Source organism: Oncorhynchus masou, chromosome 5 (assembly GCF_036934945.1).
Source record: "Oncorhynchus masou masou isolate Uvic2021 chromosome 5, UVic_Omas_1.1, whole genome shotgun sequence".
In the NCBI taxonomy this organism is placed as follows: domain Eukaryota; kingdom Metazoa; phylum Chordata; class Actinopteri; order Salmoniformes; family Salmonidae; genus Oncorhynchus; species Oncorhynchus masou.
The window spans coordinates 3,532,850-3,544,612 of NC_088216.1; the positions used below are offsets into that span (position 1 = coordinate 3,532,850).

Here is an 11,763-nt window from a genome sequence, read left to right on the forward strand (position 1 = left end):
AGAATGGGACACCAGATATGAATGACAGGAGAGAATGGGACCCCAGATATGAATGACAGGAGAGAATGGGACACCAGATATGAATGACAGGAGAGAATGGGACACTAGATATGAATGACAGGAGAGAATGGGACACCAGATATGAATGACAGGAGAGAATGGGACACCAGATATGAATGACAGGAGAGAATGGGACACCAGATATGAATGACAGGAGAGAATGGGACACCAGATATGAATGACAGGAGAGAATGGGACACCAGATATGAATGACAGGAGAGAATGGGACACCAGAATATGAATGACAGGAGAGAATGGGACACTAGATATGAATTAAACACCTTGGGATTCAACAGAACCACAGAAGGAAAAGAAGGGACCTTCAATCTGTCTCTGTGTCTGTTTATGTCTTGTCTATGTGTACCCAACCAGTCTAGGGGTGGAGGGGTATGTCTTGCGGAGTCCTAGACATCTCTCCTGGTCGATAAACAGGGAGTGGGCCTTAGTGTAAAGCTCCTGTTCTAAAACACTCTTACAGCCAGCCAGCTGCTGCAGGGTGGCCTGGGCTTCAGACAACCTCTGTCTCAGACATAACACAGTGTCCTGGAGACCAGACACCTCAGACAGCAACCTGGGAGGGGGCAGAGAGAGGGGAGAGAGAGAGAGAGAGAGAGAGAGAGAGAGAGAGAGAGAGAAGAGAGAGAGAGAGAGAGGGACCAGAGAGGGAGAGAGAGAGAGAGAGAGAGAGAGAGAGAGAGAGAGGGAGAGAGAGGGAGAGAGAGATGAAGAGAGAGGAGAGAGATGGGGGACAGAGGGAGAGAAACACCTTTATTCAAGAGAACCAGAGAAGGAGAGAGAGAGAGAGAGAGAGAGAGAGAGAGTTTATGTCTTGGAAGAGAGAGGGAGAGAGAGAGGGAGAGAGAGAGGGAGAGAGAGAGAGAGAGATCTCTCCTGGAGAGAAAGAGGGAGAGAGATGTAAAGCTCCTGGAGAGAGAGAGAGAGAGAAGAGGGAGAGGGAGAGAGGGAGAGAGAGGGAGAGAGAGAGAGAGACAGAGAGAGAGAGAGAGAGAGAGGGAGGAGAGAGGGAGAGAGAGAGAGAGAGAGAGAGAGAGAGAGAGAGAGAGAGAGAAGAGAGGGAGAGAGAGAGAGAGAGAGAGAGAGAGAGAGAGAGAGAGAGAGAGAGAGAGAGAGAGAGAGGGAGAGAGAGAGAGAGAGAGAGAGATAGACCGAGTGAGAGAGAGAGAGAGAGAGAGAGAGACCGAGTGAGAGAGAGAGAGAGGGTAGACATTTCTAATGTCTTTATTCTTTTGGAACTTCTGTGAGTGTACTGTTCATTTTTATTGTTTATTTATATTTTGTTTATTTTCTTCTTCACTTGCTCTGGCAATGTTAACATATGTTTCCTATGCCAAAAAAAGCCCCTTGAAATGAATTGAATTGAGAGACACAGAGAAAAGCACACAGATAAATATATCGTTAGCCACTTAGCCGACATGCTATGTTTGTAAGCGTGAGTGTGTGTGTATCTGTGTGTGTGTGTGTGTTACCTGGTGTGTGTGTGTGTGTGTTACCTGGTGTGTGTGTGTGTGTGTGTGTCTCAGTGTGTGTTACTTGGTGTGTGTGTGTGTGTGTGTGTCTCAGTGTGTGTTACTTGGTGTGTGTGTGTGTGTGTCTCAGTGTGTGTGTGTGTGTCTCAGTGTGTGTCTCAGTGTGTGTTACCTGCTGTGTGTGTGTGTCTCAGTGTGTGTCACCTTGTGTGTGGTTGGTCCCTGCAGAGCTCTATGTTAGGTCTATAGGTGCGTTCCTCCAGCCTAGACTGAGCCACTCTGAGGGGGCTCTCTTCGCCCAGATGGACCCCTCCAAATCTGAGATGGTACGCTCCGTCTGATGCATCTCCTGCAGGGTCTGGAGAGAGATGGAGAGGGAGAGGGGGTCAGCACACAGAACACACACACACAACAATGAAAATACACACACAGACCCCCCACCCCACCTTGGCCAGGTGCTGCTGTAGCGTGTTCCTAGCGTGTGTGGTCTGGTTGACACGGAGTGTGAAGGCGGCGTTGACACGGTTGTACTGAGACCACATGTCTCTCGCCACGGCAACCAGGGTTCCCTCCACCAGCTCCGTTAGCTCCCGCGTGGCTCGCCTCTCCGACGCCGACTTCCCGATGTTGTCCTCCGTATACTGCACCCAAGACACCGGCACTGAGACACTACGGGGAGGGAGGAGGGACAAATCACATGTTGTCCTCCTGAATACTGAACACCGGCACTGAGACACTACAGGGAGGGAGGAGGGACAAACCACATGTTGTCCTCCTGAATACTGAACACCGGCACTGAGACACTACGGGGAGGGAGGAGGGACAAATCACATGTTGTCCTCCTGAATACTGAACACCGGCACTGAGACACTACAGGGAGGGAGGAGGGACAAATCACATGTTGTCCTCCTGAATACTGAACACCGGCACTGAGACACTACGGGGAGGGAGGAGGGACAAATCACATGTTGTCCTCCTGAATACTGAACACCGGCACTGAGACACTACGGGGAGGGAGGAGGGACAAATCACATGTTGTCCTCCTGAATACTGAACACCGGCACTGAGACACTACGGGGAGGGAGGAGGGACAAACCACATGTTGTCCTCCTGAATACTGAACACCGGCACTGAGACACTACAGGGAGGGAGGAGGGACAAACCACATGTTGTCCTCCTGAATACTGAACACCGGCACTGAGACACTACAGGGAGGGAGGAGGGACAAACCACATGTTGTCCTCCTGAATACTGAACACCGGCACTGAGACACTACAGGGAGGGAGGAGGGACAAACCACATGTTGTCCTCCTGAATACTGAACACCGGCACTGAGACACTACGGGGAGGGAGGAGGGACAAACCACATGTTGTCCTCCTGAATACTGAACACCGGCACTGAGACACTACGGGAGGGAGGAGGGACAAACCACATGTTGTCCTCCTGAATACTGAACACCGGCACTGAGACACTACAGGGAGGGAGGAGGGACAAATCACATGTTGTCCTCCTGAATACTGAACCCAAGACACCGGCACTGAGACACTACAGGGAGGGAGAAGGGACAAACCACATGTTGTCCTCCTGAATACTGAACACCGGCACTGAGACACTACAGGGAGGGAGGAGGGACAAATCACATGTTGTCCTCCTGAATACTGAACCCAAGACACCGGCACCGAGACACTACAGGGAGGGAGGAGGGACAAATTACATGTTGTCCTCCTGAATACTGAACCCAAGACACCGGCACCGAGACACTACAGGGAGGGAGGAGGGACAAACCACATGTTGTCCTCCTGAATACTGAACACCGGCACTGAGACACTACAGGGAGGGAGGAGGGACAAACCACATGTTGTCCTCCTGAATACTGAACCCAAGACACCGGCACTGAGACACTACGGGGAGGGAGGAGGGACAAACCACATGTTGTCCTCCTGAATACTGAACACCGGCACCGAGACACTACGGGGAGGGAGGAGGGACAAACCACATGTTGTCCTCCTGAATACTGAACCCAAGACACCGGCACCGAGACACTACGGGGAGGGAGGAGGGACAAACCACATGTTGTCCTCCTGAATACTGAACACCGGCACTGAGACACTACAGGGGGAGGGAGGAGGGACAAATCACATGTTGTCCTCCTGAATACTGAACACCGGCACTGAGACACTAGGCTGAGGGAGGGAGGAGGGACAAACCACATGTTGTCCTCCTGAATACTGAACACCGGCACTGAGACACTACAGGGAGGGAGGAGGGACAAACCACATGTTGTCCTCCTTAATACTGAACCCAAGACACCGGCACTGAGACACTACGGGGAGGGAGGAGGGACAAACCACATGTTGTCCTCCTGAATACTGAACACTGGTAGCAGGGCACTGAGACACTACAGGGAGGGAGGAGGGACAAACCACATGTTGTCCTCCTGAATACTGAACACCGGCACTGAGACACTACGGGGGAGGGAGGAGGGACAAACCACATGTTGTCCTCCTGAATACTGAACACCGGCACTGAGACACTACGGGGAGGGAGGAGGACAAACCACATGTTGTCAGTGTCCTTAGTGTGTCGCATCTGGTTGAATGAAGTGTTGGAGAAAACCGTGTGAGATTCTGTTACCTGGTATCTACCAGGCTGAGGTCAGGGTAATAGCTGGTAGCAGGAGACCAGTTGGTCAGTGTGTGACAGTGGCTGTCGATCTGGAGAGCTCTGTGTTTATCATTCATGTCTGTTTCCAACTGGTGTTGCACTCTCCTGTTGGACCTGAGCACACACACACACACACACACACAAACGCACACACACACACACACACACGCACACACACACACACACACACCACACACACACACACACCACACACACACACACACACGCACACACACACACAACCATTAAGTCATCCATTAGATTTCCTTTAGATCGTAGTTTAATTAAACCAATTTGTAATGTGATGTGCAACTAATTGGAGTTTCTCTATAGGCCCACTGGTCCAATGCCGTTATTGAAAATAAGAATTTGTTCTTAACTGTTAAAAGTTTTTTTTTAAATCCATCCGCCCTGTTCACACACACACATCAATCCCCCTCCCACACACACACATCAATCCCCCACTCCCCACACACACACATCAATCCCCCCCCCCACACACACATCAATCCCCCCCCACACACACATCAATCCCCCCATCCCCCCACACACATCAATCCCCCCCCCACACACACATCAATCCCCCCCCCCACACACATCAATCCCCCCACACACACATCAATCCCCCCCCCACACACACACATCAATCCCCCCCCCACACACATCAATCCCCCCCCACACACACATCAATCCCCCCACACACACATCAATCCCCCCCACACACACATCAATCCCCCCACACACACACATCAATCCCCCCACACACACATCAATCCCCCCACACACACATCAATCCCCCCACACACACACATCAATCCCCCCCACACACATCAATCCCCCCACACACACATCAACCCCCCCCACACACACAATCCCCCTCCCCCCACACACACATCAATCCCCCCACACACATCATTCCCCCCACACACACATCAATCCCCCCCCACACACACATCAATCCCCTCCCCCACACACACATCAATCCCCTCCCCCCCCCATCACACACATCAATCCCCCCCCCACACACACATCAATCCCCCCACACACACATCAATCCCCCCCACACATCACACATCAATCCCCCCCACACACACATCAATCCCCCCACACACACATCAATCCCCCCATCAACACACACATCAATCCCCCTCCCCCCACACACACATCAATCCCCCTCCCCCCCCCCCACACAACACATCAATCCAACCCCACACACACATCAATCCCCCCCCACACACACATCAATCACCCCTCCCCCCACACACACATCAATCCCCCCACACACACACATCAATCCCCCCCCCACACACACATCAATCAATCCCCCCCCACACACATCCCTCCCCCCACACACATCAATCCCCCCTCCCACACACACACATCAATCCCCCCCACACACACATCAAACCCCCACACACATCAATCCCCCCCCCCCACACATCACATCAATCCCCCTCCCCCCACACACACATCAATCCCCCCCCCCCACACACACATCAATCCCCCCCCCCACACACATCAATCCCCCCCCCCCCCACACACACATCAATCCCCCCCCCCACACACACATCAATCCCCCCCCCACACACATCAATCCCCCCCCCACACACACATCAATCCCCCCACACACACATCAATCCCCCCCCCCCCACACACACACATCAATCCCCCCACACACACATCAATCCCCCCCCACACACACATCAATCCCCCCCACACACACATCAATCCCCCCACACACACACATCAATCCCCCACACACACACACATCAATCCCCCCCACACACACACATCAATCCCCACCCCCCACACACACATCAATCCCCCCACACACACATCAATACATCAATCCCCCCCCCCACACACAAACCCAACAAAATGACAGAATGAGGTGTGTGTCAGACTGTGGAGAAGACTTACAGAATGGTTTATCTATTGTTGCTATTGACAAGAAATCACTGTTGAGTCTGTTAACTTATTCCAGTTAGCCAGCCCCTACCACGTTATTGTTGAGTCTGACTTATTCCAGTTAGCCAGCCCCTACCACGTTATTGTTGAGTCTGACTTATTCCAGTTAGCCAGCCCCTACCACTTATTATTGTTGAGTCTGACTTATTCCAGTTAGCCAGCCCCTACCACGTTATTGTTGAGTCTGACTTATTCCAGTTAGCCAGCCCCTACCACGTTATTGTTGAGTCTGACTTATTCCAGTTAGCCAGCCCCTACCACGTTATTGTTGAGTCTGACTTATTCCGTTAGCCAGCCCCTACCACGTTATTGTTGAGTCTGACTTATTCCAGTTAGCCAGCCCCTACCACGTTATTGTTGAGTCTGACTTATTCCAGTTAGCCAGCCTCTACCACGTTATTGTTGAGTCTGACTTATTCCAGTTAGACAGCCTCTACCACGTTATTGTTGAGTCTGACTTATTCCAGTTAGCCAGCCTCTACCACGTTATTGTTGAGTCTGACTTATTCCAGTTAACCAGTCCCTACCATTTTATTGTTGAGTCTGACTTATTCCAGTTAGCCAGCCCCTACCACATTATTGTTGAGTCTGACTTATTCCGTTAGCCAGCCCCTACCACGTTATTGTTGAGTCTGTTAACTTATTCCGTTAGCCAGCCCCTACCACGTTATTGTTGAGTCTGACTTATTCCAGTTAGCCAGCCCCTACCACGTTATTGTTGAGTCTGACTTATTCCAGTTAGCCAGCCCCTACCACGTTATTGTTGAGTCTGTTAACTTATTCCGTTAGCCAGCCCCTACCACGTTATTGTTGAGTCTGACTTATTCCAGTTAGCCAGCCCCTACCACGTTATTGTTGAGTCTGACTTATTCCAGTTAGCCAGCCACTACCACGTTATCGTTGAGTCTGACTTATTCCAGTTAGCCAGTTCCCTACCACGTTATCATCAAGTGTTGAGTCTGACTTATTCCAGTTAGCCAGCCCCTACCATTTTATCATTGAGTCTGACTCATTCCAGTTAGCCAGCCCCTACCACGTTATTGTTGAGTCTGACTTATTCCAGTTAGCCAGCCCCTACCACGTTATTGTTGAGTCTGACTTATTCCAGTTAGCCAGCCCCTACCACGTTATTGTTGAGTCTGACTTATTCCAGTTAGCCAGCCACCTACCACGTTATTGTTGAGTCTGACTTATTCCAGTTAGCCAGCCCTCTACCACGTTATTGTTGAGTCTGACTTATTCCAGTTAGCCAGCCCCTACCACGTTATTGTTGAGTCTGACTTATTCCAGTTAGCCAGCCCTCTACCACGTTATTATTGAGTCTGACTTATTCCAGTTAGCCAGCCCTCTACCACGTTATTGTTGAGTCTGACTTATTCCAGTTAGCCAGCCCTCTACCACGTTATTGTTGAGTCTGACTTATTCCAGTTAGCCAGCCCCTACCACGTTATTGTTGAGTCTGACTTATTCCAGTTAGCCAGCCCCTACCATGTTATTGTTGAGTCTGACTTATTCCAGTTAGCCAGCCCTCTACCACGTTATTGTTGAGTCTGACTTATTCCAGTTAGCCAGCCCCTACCACGTTATCATTGAGTCTGACTTATTCCAGTTAGCCAGCCTCTACCACGTTATCATTGAGTCTGACTTTTTCCAGTTAGCCAGCCTCTACCAAGTTATCATCAAGTGTTGAGTCTGACTTATTCCAGTTAGCCAGCCCCTACCACGTTATCATTGAGTCTGACTTATTCCAGTTAGCCAGCCTCTACCAAGTTATCATCAAGTGTTGAGTCTGACTTATTCCAGTTAGCCAGCCCCTACCAAGTTATCATCAAGTGTTGAGTCTGACTTATTCCAGTTAGCCAGCCCCTACCAAGTTATCATCAAGTGTTGAGTCTGACTTATTCCAGTTAGCCAGCCCCTACCAAGTTATCATCAAGTGTTGAGTCTGACTTATTCCAGTTAGCCAGCCCCTACTACATAAGGATCAAAACAAAGTCCAGAAATAAAACGAAGGTTTGTGATGATTTGTTCAACTTAATTATTTTTGCAGTGATTCATTTCAGCAGGGGGCTCTGTAGTTACAACTAAAGGTCAACTCATTGTTGTGTGTGTGTGTGTGTGTGTGTGTGTGTGTGTGTGTGTGTGTGTGTGTGTGTGTGTGTGTGTGTGTGTGTGTGTGTGTGTGTGTGTGTGTGTGTGTGTGTGTGTGTGTGTGTGTGTGTGTGTGTGTGTGTGTGTGTGTGTGTGTGTGTGTGTGTACTCACTCCAGCTGTTTCTGGACTTTGTCTCTTGTCCTCTCCAACTGTTCCTGAGAAGACCTGATGACTGTTACCTCCTGAAGAGGGAGGGAGGGGAGGGAGGGGGGGGAGGGAGGGAGGGGGGGAGGGAGGGAGGGAGGGGGAGGGGAGGGAGGGAGGGGGGAGGGAGGGGAGAGAGAGAGATATTAGGGAGGGAGGGAGGGAGGGAGGGAGGGAGGGAGGGGAGGGAGGGAGGGGGGAGGGAGGGAGGGAGGGAGGGGAAGGGGAGGGAGAGGGGAGGGAGGGAGGGAGGGGGAGAGGGAGGGAGGGGGAGGGAGGGAGGGAGGGGGAGGGAGGGAGGGAGAGGGAGGGGGGGGGAGGGAGGGAGGGGAGGGAGAGATGGAGGGAGGGAGGGAGGGAGGGAGGGAGGGAGGGAGGGAGGGAGGGGGGAGGGAGGGAGGGAGGGGAGGGAGGGAGGGGAGGGAGGGGGAGGGAGGGAGAGAGAGGGGGGAGGGAGGGAGGGAGAGAGGGGAGGGGATATTGGAGGGAGGGGAGGGGAGGGAGGGAGGGAGGGGGAGGAGGAGGGAGGGAGGGAGGGAGGGAGGGAGGAGGGGGGAGGGAGGGAGGGAGGGGGAGGGAGGGAGGGAGGGAGGGAGGGAGGGAGGGAGGGGAGGGAGGGAGGGAGGGAGGGAGGGAAGAGAGAGAGATATTAGGGAGGGAGGGAGGGAGGAAGGGGAGGGAGGGAGGGAGGGAGGGAGGGAGGGAGGGAGGGGGGGGAGGGAGGGAGGGGGGAGGGAGGGAGGAGGGAGGGAGGGAGGGAGGGAGGGAGGAGGGGAGGGAGGGAGGGAGGGAGGGGAGGGAGGGAGGGAGGGAGGGAGGGAGGGAGGGGGAGGGGGAGGGGGAGGGAGGGAGGGAGGGAGGGAGGGGGAGAGGGGAGAGGGAGGGGGAGGGAGGGGAGAGAGAGAGATAGGGAGGGAGGGGGAGGGAGGGAGGGAGGGAGGGAGGGAGGGAGGGAGGGGGAGGGGGAGGGAGGGAGGGAGGGGGGAGAGCATTGTTACACAGAACAAAGGTGAGAGGAAATAGGGAGGGGAGGGAGGGGAGGGAGGGAGGGAGGAGGGGGAGGAGGGAGGGAGGGAGGGAGGGGAGGGAAGAGGGATATTAGGGGGAGGGAGGGAAAGCGATGGACGGGGGGTGGACTTATTCTGTTAACCTTCACACCTTATTCTGATAACAGCTGTGTGTATTTCACCTGCACCAGTTCTTTCTCCACCACATCGATGACTCCGTCGTTGAGGTTCTGACACTGGAACTGACACTCCTGGGACATCTGACCCACACACACACACACACACACACACACACACACACACACACACACACACACACACACACACACACACACACACACACACACACACACACACACACACACACACACACACACACACACACACACACACACACACACACACACACACACACACACACACACACACACACACACACAGACACACACACACACACACACACACACACACACACACACACACACACACACACACACACACACACACACACACACACACACACACACAGAACACACACACACACACACACACACACACACACACACTTTACAGTAGATACTACACACAGTAGATACAGCCTGGGTACACACACACATACACACACACACAGTCCACAGTAGACACACACCTGGGTACCACACACCACCACACACACACAGCCTGGGTGCCACACTTTACAGTAGATACAGTCTGGGTACTTTACACTGGGTACCAGTCACACACAGACACAGCCACAGTCACTCACACACACACACAAGCATTTAGTTTCAATCTCTAAAGCATTAGTTTACTTTACAGTAGACACTAGCCTGGGTACCAGTCTGGTTCTCTTTACAGTAGACACTAGCCTGGGTACCAGTCTGGTTCTCTTTACAGTAGACACTAGCCTGGGTACCAGTCTGGTTCTCTTTACAGTAGACACTAGCCTGGGTACCAGTCTGGTTCTCTTTACAGTAGATACTAGCCTGGGTGCTAGTCTGGTTCTCTTTACAGTAGATACTAGCCTGGGTACCAGTCTGGTTCTCTTTACAGTAGTCACTATCAATCCCAATTATATGTTTCATGGTACGTAACAAATAACAACCGATTCCTTATTTGGGCTGGTACACTAGTATATATAGGGAATTCTACGTGTAATTTTGAATACAGACCAAGTTGTATATTTACTGCGGCTACTAGTTCTACAGCATAACTAGCTCTTCCATTATCTTACAGCACACAGGTCTTTTCAAACCGGAATTGTAATAAAAACGTTAAAGAATCAGATGCCAAGACACCCATCACCGTATTATCTCATTATCCTCAGAAAATCCTAATCAATCAATTGATAAATGATCTAATTCATTGTTATCAATCATCTTTCTGTCATTCTCTCACCTGCAGTGGTCCGTCGGTCTCCTTTAAGGCCCTGTCCAACCGAAACTTGACCTGACGTAGCCTCTCCGTGTCCCGGAGAAGCTGCTCGAGCTCGAACCCCAGCTCGCTCTTCCAGAACGAGATTTCCGTTATCCGTTCACCGATCCACCGGGAGCTGTCAGACTGCGTTCTCCGCGTAAGCTGCTCTTTACTCTGGATCAACCGGGAGGTCTCGCGCCAGAAGCTTTCCGCTTGCCGTCTGCTGCTCTCCAAGCGCCGGTAGTTTACGTTGTTGGCGCGCAGCCAATCTTCCCGGGTGATCTGACACATGGCCACCGGGTTCGGTTTGAGAGGCGGCATCCTAATGAGCTGTTCCCCTCCCCAATGGGTCTCGAACGGCTCCGTGGATTTCCGCTGAACAGAGACCAGCCTGGGTTTGGACTTCCCGCTTCCCGTTAGGTCGAAGCTGACTTGCTGTGGCTGAAGCTGCGTGGCAGTGAAGCCCTTGTAGCTGTCTCTCATGGTGGTCAGGCTCGGTAAGAATCCAGAGGAACAAGGTCGCAAGGATCCGTAGACTTCCATCCGTGCAGGAGATCCTGAGTGAACACGGGTGCGACCTGCTGTCCGGCCGCTCGTGGTGACAGACAGCCTTGAGCCCCGAACACTGTTGTTTTATAACCTGATGACTCCTGGTTTATGACGGGGTCATTGTGACATCGTGATAGAACTGCTGGAGGCCCGTAGAAAACCAATTACAGAACTTAGGAATGATTTTCAAATTCTAGCTGCTTTATTGGCGTGAAAAACATTGTGTCAATATTGCCAAAGCAACAACAAATATACATTGTAATAGAATTATAAACAATAAACAAATAACAATATAAAATGGTAGAAAAAATATA

General features: G+C 51.9%; 1 pseudogene; it reads right to left on the reverse strand.

Moving 5' to 3' along the window:
* Positions 1-414: 414 nt before the first annotated feature.
* LOC135525677 (tektin-3-like) lies at positions 415-11,443 on the reverse strand (annotated as a pseudogene).
* Between the last annotated feature and the right edge of the window lie 320 nt (positions 11,444-11,763).